General features: G+C 50.9%; 1 long non-coding RNA gene across 1 annotated transcript in view; it reads right to left on the bottom strand.

The window, feature by feature from the left end:
- Nucleotides 1–5,895: 5,895 nt before the first annotated feature.
- LOC108447789 overlaps nucleotides 5,896–6,339 on the bottom strand; it is an 18,313-nt gene continuing 17,869 nt past the window's right edge. Inside the window, exon 3 of the long non-coding RNA XR_001863474.1 lies at nucleotides 5,896–5,906. This is a non-coding gene — a long non-coding RNA (uncharacterized LOC108447789). The remainder of the gene's footprint in view (nucleotides 5,907–6,339) is intronic.

Genomic DNA, 6,339 nt, shown 5'->3' with positions numbered 1-6,339 from the left:
GAATGCATTTCCTGCATCCCTCAGCTCCAGTTCCAAGCAGATGGGACAAATCACGAGGTCACACCTTCCTCAGTGCTCCCAAAAATATTTCCAACCACTCCAGCAGAACCAGTGCAGGTCAACTCCAGGGAAGAGGAGACCAAGGCCACACCACCAGCATTGCTTTTCCATCGGGATTTTAAACCTGAGGAGCAAAAGTTGGGACATTTTCCTCCTGTCGCTGTATCTCATTCCCACAGGCACTCAGTGCCTCCGCTCGGGATAGCTCTGAGCAGAGCCAGGCTATCCATGGGAATGGGGGTGGATTTTCCCTTCTCCCCACTCCTCAGGCTGCTCCACAGTTCCAGGAATTCCCATTAACCCTCAGCATTGGAATGATTTGGGTGATAAGAATCCCCCAAACCTTATCAGGAACTTGCACGACCAAGGTGAGGATGGTGCTGTCTGAGCTCCTGGTGCCTCACCGAGGCGGGGATGAGAAACTCCAGCATTCTCTACAACCTTGGGAAACGGCTTCCCTGAAAAATCCTGGAGACTGAGAGGTGACTAAAGCCAAGCAGCTCACGATCCTTTCAACAGGAGTTCTGTGTGGGGCACTTGGAGCCCTCCCGGGATGTGACATCTCCCTGGGAGTGGGACATCCCTGGGAGCTCCCCAGCCCTCAAATTTGTGATACCCAGAGAACCATCCCCAAAAGCTGAGATGGGATCTGGGCTGACCCCTCCACTCCTCAAGGCTCAGCCCTTCCTTTGGGAGATCCAAAAGCACCTGAGGAGGGAATTTTCACCTTTCCGTGAGCTCCTTTGTGTCCATGTGGGAATTGTTCCCAACACCCTGCAGCAAGAGCAGCAGGAGCAGCGCCAGGGCTGCAGCTCAGTCCCTGCTGTGCTCACAAAAAGCTTCAGTACAATTTACTACAAGTGTTAAATTACTCCATGATTAAGTGCTGCTAAATCCTTTAGGCATAAAGCCATTGATCAAACCTTAGGCTGAGCTTGGTAAGGAGAAGCTCAACGGGAGGGTCTCCCTTGCCCTTTGCACTCTTCTCCTTTTGTACCCTCCGTCTCTGTGCAAATCAGATTAAATTGCTTTTGATCTGATTTTCCTCTGTGTGTTTATGTAGCAGCAGAGTGAACCTGCAAACTGAGCTTCGTTAAATTTCAATCAAACCTGGTTCTGCTGGCACCTTCCACGAGGTTTCTTTAAGTGATAAAACCACTCCTGAGTGACCCCGGTTTGACAGCGCTGCAATTCCCACCTGGAAACCTTAACTCGGATGAGAAGGGGGTTGGGGATGAAGATTCCTTGGATAACAGGCTGGGAAGGATGGAGATGTGTGAGGCAGAGCTGGGTGGTGTTTGCAGCTCCATAACGCAGTGGAGTGGCACAACCCACTGGCAGCAGCAGGTAACAGGTACATCCCTTCCCTATCCATGGGATTTCTATGGAATGCTGCAAACAGGAGGCTGGAGAGAGCCCCAGGAGCGCATCCCCCCGGGAATTCGGGTGCTGCCTGCCAGAGATGCCACGGGCAGCACGGGCTGAGCCAAGTATTGGCTGCAGAAACCCTTCCTGACCTCAGCCCAGGGAATTGGGAATTATGGACAGCAGGGATCTGTTCCCTGGTGCCTGAGCGTGCCAAAATTCCTGCAGGGAACAGCCTGGAAGCACTAAATAAGTCATCACTCTTAATTAGCGTTGCAGATGGTTCTGTGCAGGGTTAAGCTGGGCAGGACTGGTTTCAATGAGTGCTGGAGGGGCACGAGCGGCTCTGTGGGAGAAGCTGAACCCTTGGGATGGGATGGGATGGGATGGGATGGGATGGGATGGGATGGGATGGGATGGGATTCACCTGAGGGGTAACAGGTACCAGATGTCTTCTGCTGCTGCAAAAGGATCATCATCCTCCTCTTGGAACAGAATAGAAATCAACTTCGAGCCCATAAAATCACCAGGAAGAGTTTGCAGAGGTTTTCTTGCTGGTCTCTCTTTGTGGTGTGTTTTTTAATGGAAGAATTTGGGCTGATTTGGGCAGAGGGAAGGTGGGAGGAGAGCAGGAGGAGCAGCAGCTCTGGCCCTGCACGGATCCTGCAGCAGCAGCAAACACCAAGAGGCACCTGCCCCATGGTCAGCCTTAAACTTGGCTCAACCCCACAGCAAATCCAGGGCCCCTCACGGAAAGCGCCCATGTCAGAATTCCCCACAGAGGGTGGGTGGCTCCCAGGGAGCAATTTCGTGCTTCTGCTGTTGGAATTGTTCTTCCAGAGGGAGCCAACAATTCAAGGGATGGAGCAGCTCTGCTGTGGGGAAAGGCTGGGAGAGGTGGGATTGTTCAGCCTGGAGAAGAGAAGCTTTAGGGTGGTCTAATTGTGACCTTCCAGGACCTGAAGGAGCTGACAAGAAACATGGAGAGAAACTATTTCCGAGAGCCTGGAATGACAGGACAAGGGGGAACGACTTCCCACTGCCAGAGGGCAGGGATGGGTGGGATATTGGGAAGAAATTCTTGGCTGGGAGGGTGGTGAGGAATTGAAACAGCTTTCCCAGAGCAGCTGTGGCTGCCCCTGGATCCCTGGCAGTGTCCAAGGCCAGGCTGGACATTGGGGCTTGGAGCAGCCTGGGACAGTGGGAGGTGACCTGGAGGAGAAGGAGTGCCCAGGAGGGTGTCCAGAGTGAAAACGTCCAAATTCCTGGCATTTATGATGTAGAATATGAAAATTCCCTGGAATCTGCTGGGTTTAAATCAAGGGTGGGAGGCTCCAGCTTTGGGGTTCAGTGGAGCAGCTCCATGAGGTGTCCCCATGCCAGGACATCTGTGAGGCTGTTCCAGCCCTGCCCAGCAGCCCCTGCACAGCCTGCACCAATCCCAGCTTCCACAGAGACCGAGGGGATGCGACGGGATCTGCCCCGAGCAGGAAGGCAGCAAAGCCCAAAGCTCATTAAAAAAAAGCTTAATTGGCATCATCCGCTGTGCACCAGGCTGTGATGTATTCCAGGAGCTCAAGGATGGGATCCCATGGGTGGAAAGATGGTGGGTGCTCCCCGGTGAAGGGTGTCTCCCAGCTTCTGACAGCAGATTTTGGGGTGGAATAGTTCCTGGAAAGGAAAAAGAGAAGGATTGATGCAGAGTGAGAGAGTGGAAAATATCTGGAGCAACCTGGGACAGCAGGAGGTGCCCCTGCCCATGGCAGGGGATGGAACTGGATGAGTTTTAAAGGGCCCTTCCCACCCAAACCACCCCAGCACCCAGCAGGGTCCCATTCCCAGGGCATTCCTTTACATAAAGTTATGGAATCCCAGAATCCCAGAATGCTTCGGGTTGGAAGGGATTGTAAATCCCATCCAGTGCCACCCCTGCCATGGCAGGGACACCTCCCACTGTCCCAGGCTGCTCCCAGCCCCAATGTCCAGCCTGGCCTTGGGCACTGCCAGGGATCCAGGGGCAGCCACAGCTGCTCTGGCAATTCCAGCCCAGCCCCTCCCCACCCTCCCAGCCAGCAATTCCCAATTCCCAATCTCCCATCCAGCCCTGCCCTCTGGCACTGGGAAGCCATTCCCTGGCTCCTGTCCCTCCATGCCTTGTCCCCAGTCCCTCTCCAGCTCTCCTGGAGCCCCTTCAGGCCCTGCAAGGGGCTCGGAGCTCTCCCTGGATCCTTCTCTTCTCCAGGCTGAAGGTGCCAGCACCCCCAAGCTGCAGCTCTGCCAAAGCTTTGTAGGACGTTTGTTCCCGTTCCACACATTCCAACAGAACATTCCTTAATTCCCCTTTCTAATGCAGATCAAGCAGCTCCGCTTTTTCTCCTCTGATGTGTTAATTTCTAGAAACCAGACAAAAGTCTATTTAATTTCAACTCCAGGCTTGGCGGAGAAGTTTTCCAGGAGAACAGAGGAAGGAAGAAGAACATCCCGGGAAGCTTCTGAGGACCCAAAGGTTGTTTGTTTATCTTTGAACCTCGTGCCAAGACAATAAACCACAATCATCCACATTTTCTGCGTGAGGTTTCCAGCCCTGTAAACCCTTTATGCGGGAACACATCAAACCCCTGCTCCCTGCCAATCCCGCCTGTTGCTAAGGAACGAGCAGGCAAAAAAAAAACCCGGAGCTGGGGGACTTGAAAGTGCTCATTAAAAGGCTTTGTGCATCCCTATCAGGGAAATGCTAATTCGGGAAGGCTGATTGATACCCCCGTGTTATCAAATTCCAGCCACGAGGAAGCAGCTCTGGCTCACCTTCAGTCGCTGTTGTTAACACCCCCACCCCCCCACGCCCCCCCCAAAAAAAAGAAAAAAAAAAGATTTCTTCTTTAAGCAACCAAAACCGTTTTAATCCTAAAAAGCACGGGAGGCTTTCGTGTTCTGCACACCTCGGTTGTGCCCAGCGCCCACGAGGCTCAGGGAATTATTTCAATATATTTGAAATTGGCTCAGCCACGCGGGCTGCAGCATTCCCTTAAAGTATTTCCAGGCGTGCATTCCTAGGATACCCTTTGGAGTATCCTGCCAGGCTGGTGGGTGCTGAAAGCTGCTGATCCCGAAGGAACTTTCTGCCAAGCCCAGGGCTCCCTCCTCCAGGGCTCCCGGTCCTAAAATCCTTGGAAAATCAACACCAAAATTCCTGTAAAAGCAACATCAAAATTCTGGTAAAATCAGCATCAAAATTGCAGGAAATTCAACATCAAGATCCCAGTGAAATCAGCATCAAAATCCCAGTTAAATCAGCATCAAGATCCCAGTAAAATCAGCATCAAAATCCCTGGAAAATCAACACCAAAATTCCTGTAGAAGCAACATCAAAAATCCAGTAAAATCAACATCAAGATCCCTGGAAAATCAGCATCAAGATCCCAGTGAAATCAGCATCAAAATCCCTGGAAAATCAGCATCAAAATCCCTGGAAAATCAATATCAAGATCCCTGGAAAATCAACACCAAAATTCCTGTAAAATCAACGTCAAGATCCCGGTAAAATCAACATCAAAATCCCTGGAAAATCAACATCCTTCAGCCATTTTTAATTTTAATTTCCATGCTCATAAGTGTCACATTCTAATAAACAATATTTTGGCCTCTTTGCTAAAGCTCTAACTCCTCTGGATCACAGGCTGGGATTGGTGTAAATTTAGGGTAAAAATATCCATGGATCGAGGGAAAAAATTGAAAATTAATCACTTTGCCCAGCAGAGCAGAGAGGTGCAGGGCCAAGCTCTGCGTGCACACCTAAGGAAAAGAGAATTTACCCCAACTGCTCATATAAAGGATTTTTTAATTTAATTTAATTTTAATTTTATTTTCATTTAATTTTCATTTCACACTAAAATCAAGGAGCTACACCAGGTTTCCAAGCCCAGATACTCCAGGATTTCTCAGATTTCCTGTCCTTTTCCCCCTACTTTTGGAAAAGGGAGAGACTTTGGCCTTACCCACCCCCCGAAAATGACAGCAGCAAATCCTGGCCAGCCTGGGCCCAACCAGCCACCCCCTCATTAATTAGTGAAGCTAAATTAGGAAGGGAACACTTTGCAGTTTAATCAAAGCCACAACACCGCGATTAATCCTCGGAAAGTTTGGGAAGGGCTGACCCAGAAATGAATTGCCAACGGAGCAGGGAGCAAAATTAAAAGGGGGAATGTGTCGGGGAGAGGGAACAGCGTTTCCCAAAGAGCTCGGGGATGTTTGCACACCGATGATGGAAAGGATTTCCCAGCCCTGGAGCCGAACATCCCATATTTCACAGGCAGGCCCAGACTTTGCTTGATGTGGGGTTTAAATGAAGCTGTCATTTGACCCAGCTCTCGCTGAAAGTGAAGGATTACAGAGCCATTTATCCAGCTTTTCCCTGGAAGTTCAGTTCATGCAGCAAACCTCAGGCATCCCTGTGTCCCCTCTGTGGTGGCACAAGTCCTGTCCTGTCACCCAGAGATGGGCACCAGCCACGGCAGCTTTGTCAGGGACACATCCCTGGGTAAGGAGCAGCAAATCCATGAAAAATCCACTTTTCTCCCATTCCAAGAGGAGTCTCCACTCCAGTTTCCATCATGACAACGCTGCCCAAGGTTCAGCCGAAGCTGTCACGGGAGCTCAGTGGCACCTGCAGCACCTGAGGGCGCTGGATGGGGTTAAGGAGAGTTTGGTTTCTAAGAAGGTTTTCATTTCTACTCGGGAGTGTGGGGAGGGGGAATTGAGTCAGGAGTTGTCCATGTTGGAAGTGGTCCTTAGATTGGCCCAGGTCACCTCATCCCATCCTCTTCTAGGGGATATTTCATCATCACAGAATCCCAGAATGGTTTGGGTTGGAAGGAATCTTAAATCCCATCCAGTGCCACCCCTGCCACCGGAGAT

The sequence above is a fragment of the Corvus brachyrhynchos genome, unplaced genomic scaffold (genome assembly GCF_000691975.1).
Source record: "Corvus brachyrhynchos isolate BGI_N302 unplaced genomic scaffold, ASM69197v1 scaffold245, whole genome shotgun sequence".
NCBI classification, from domain to species: domain Eukaryota; kingdom Metazoa; phylum Chordata; class Aves; order Passeriformes; family Corvidae; genus Corvus; species Corvus brachyrhynchos.
The sequence above is the reverse complement of the archived record's forward strand: the minus strand, read 5'-3'. Positions and strand labels throughout refer to the sequence as shown.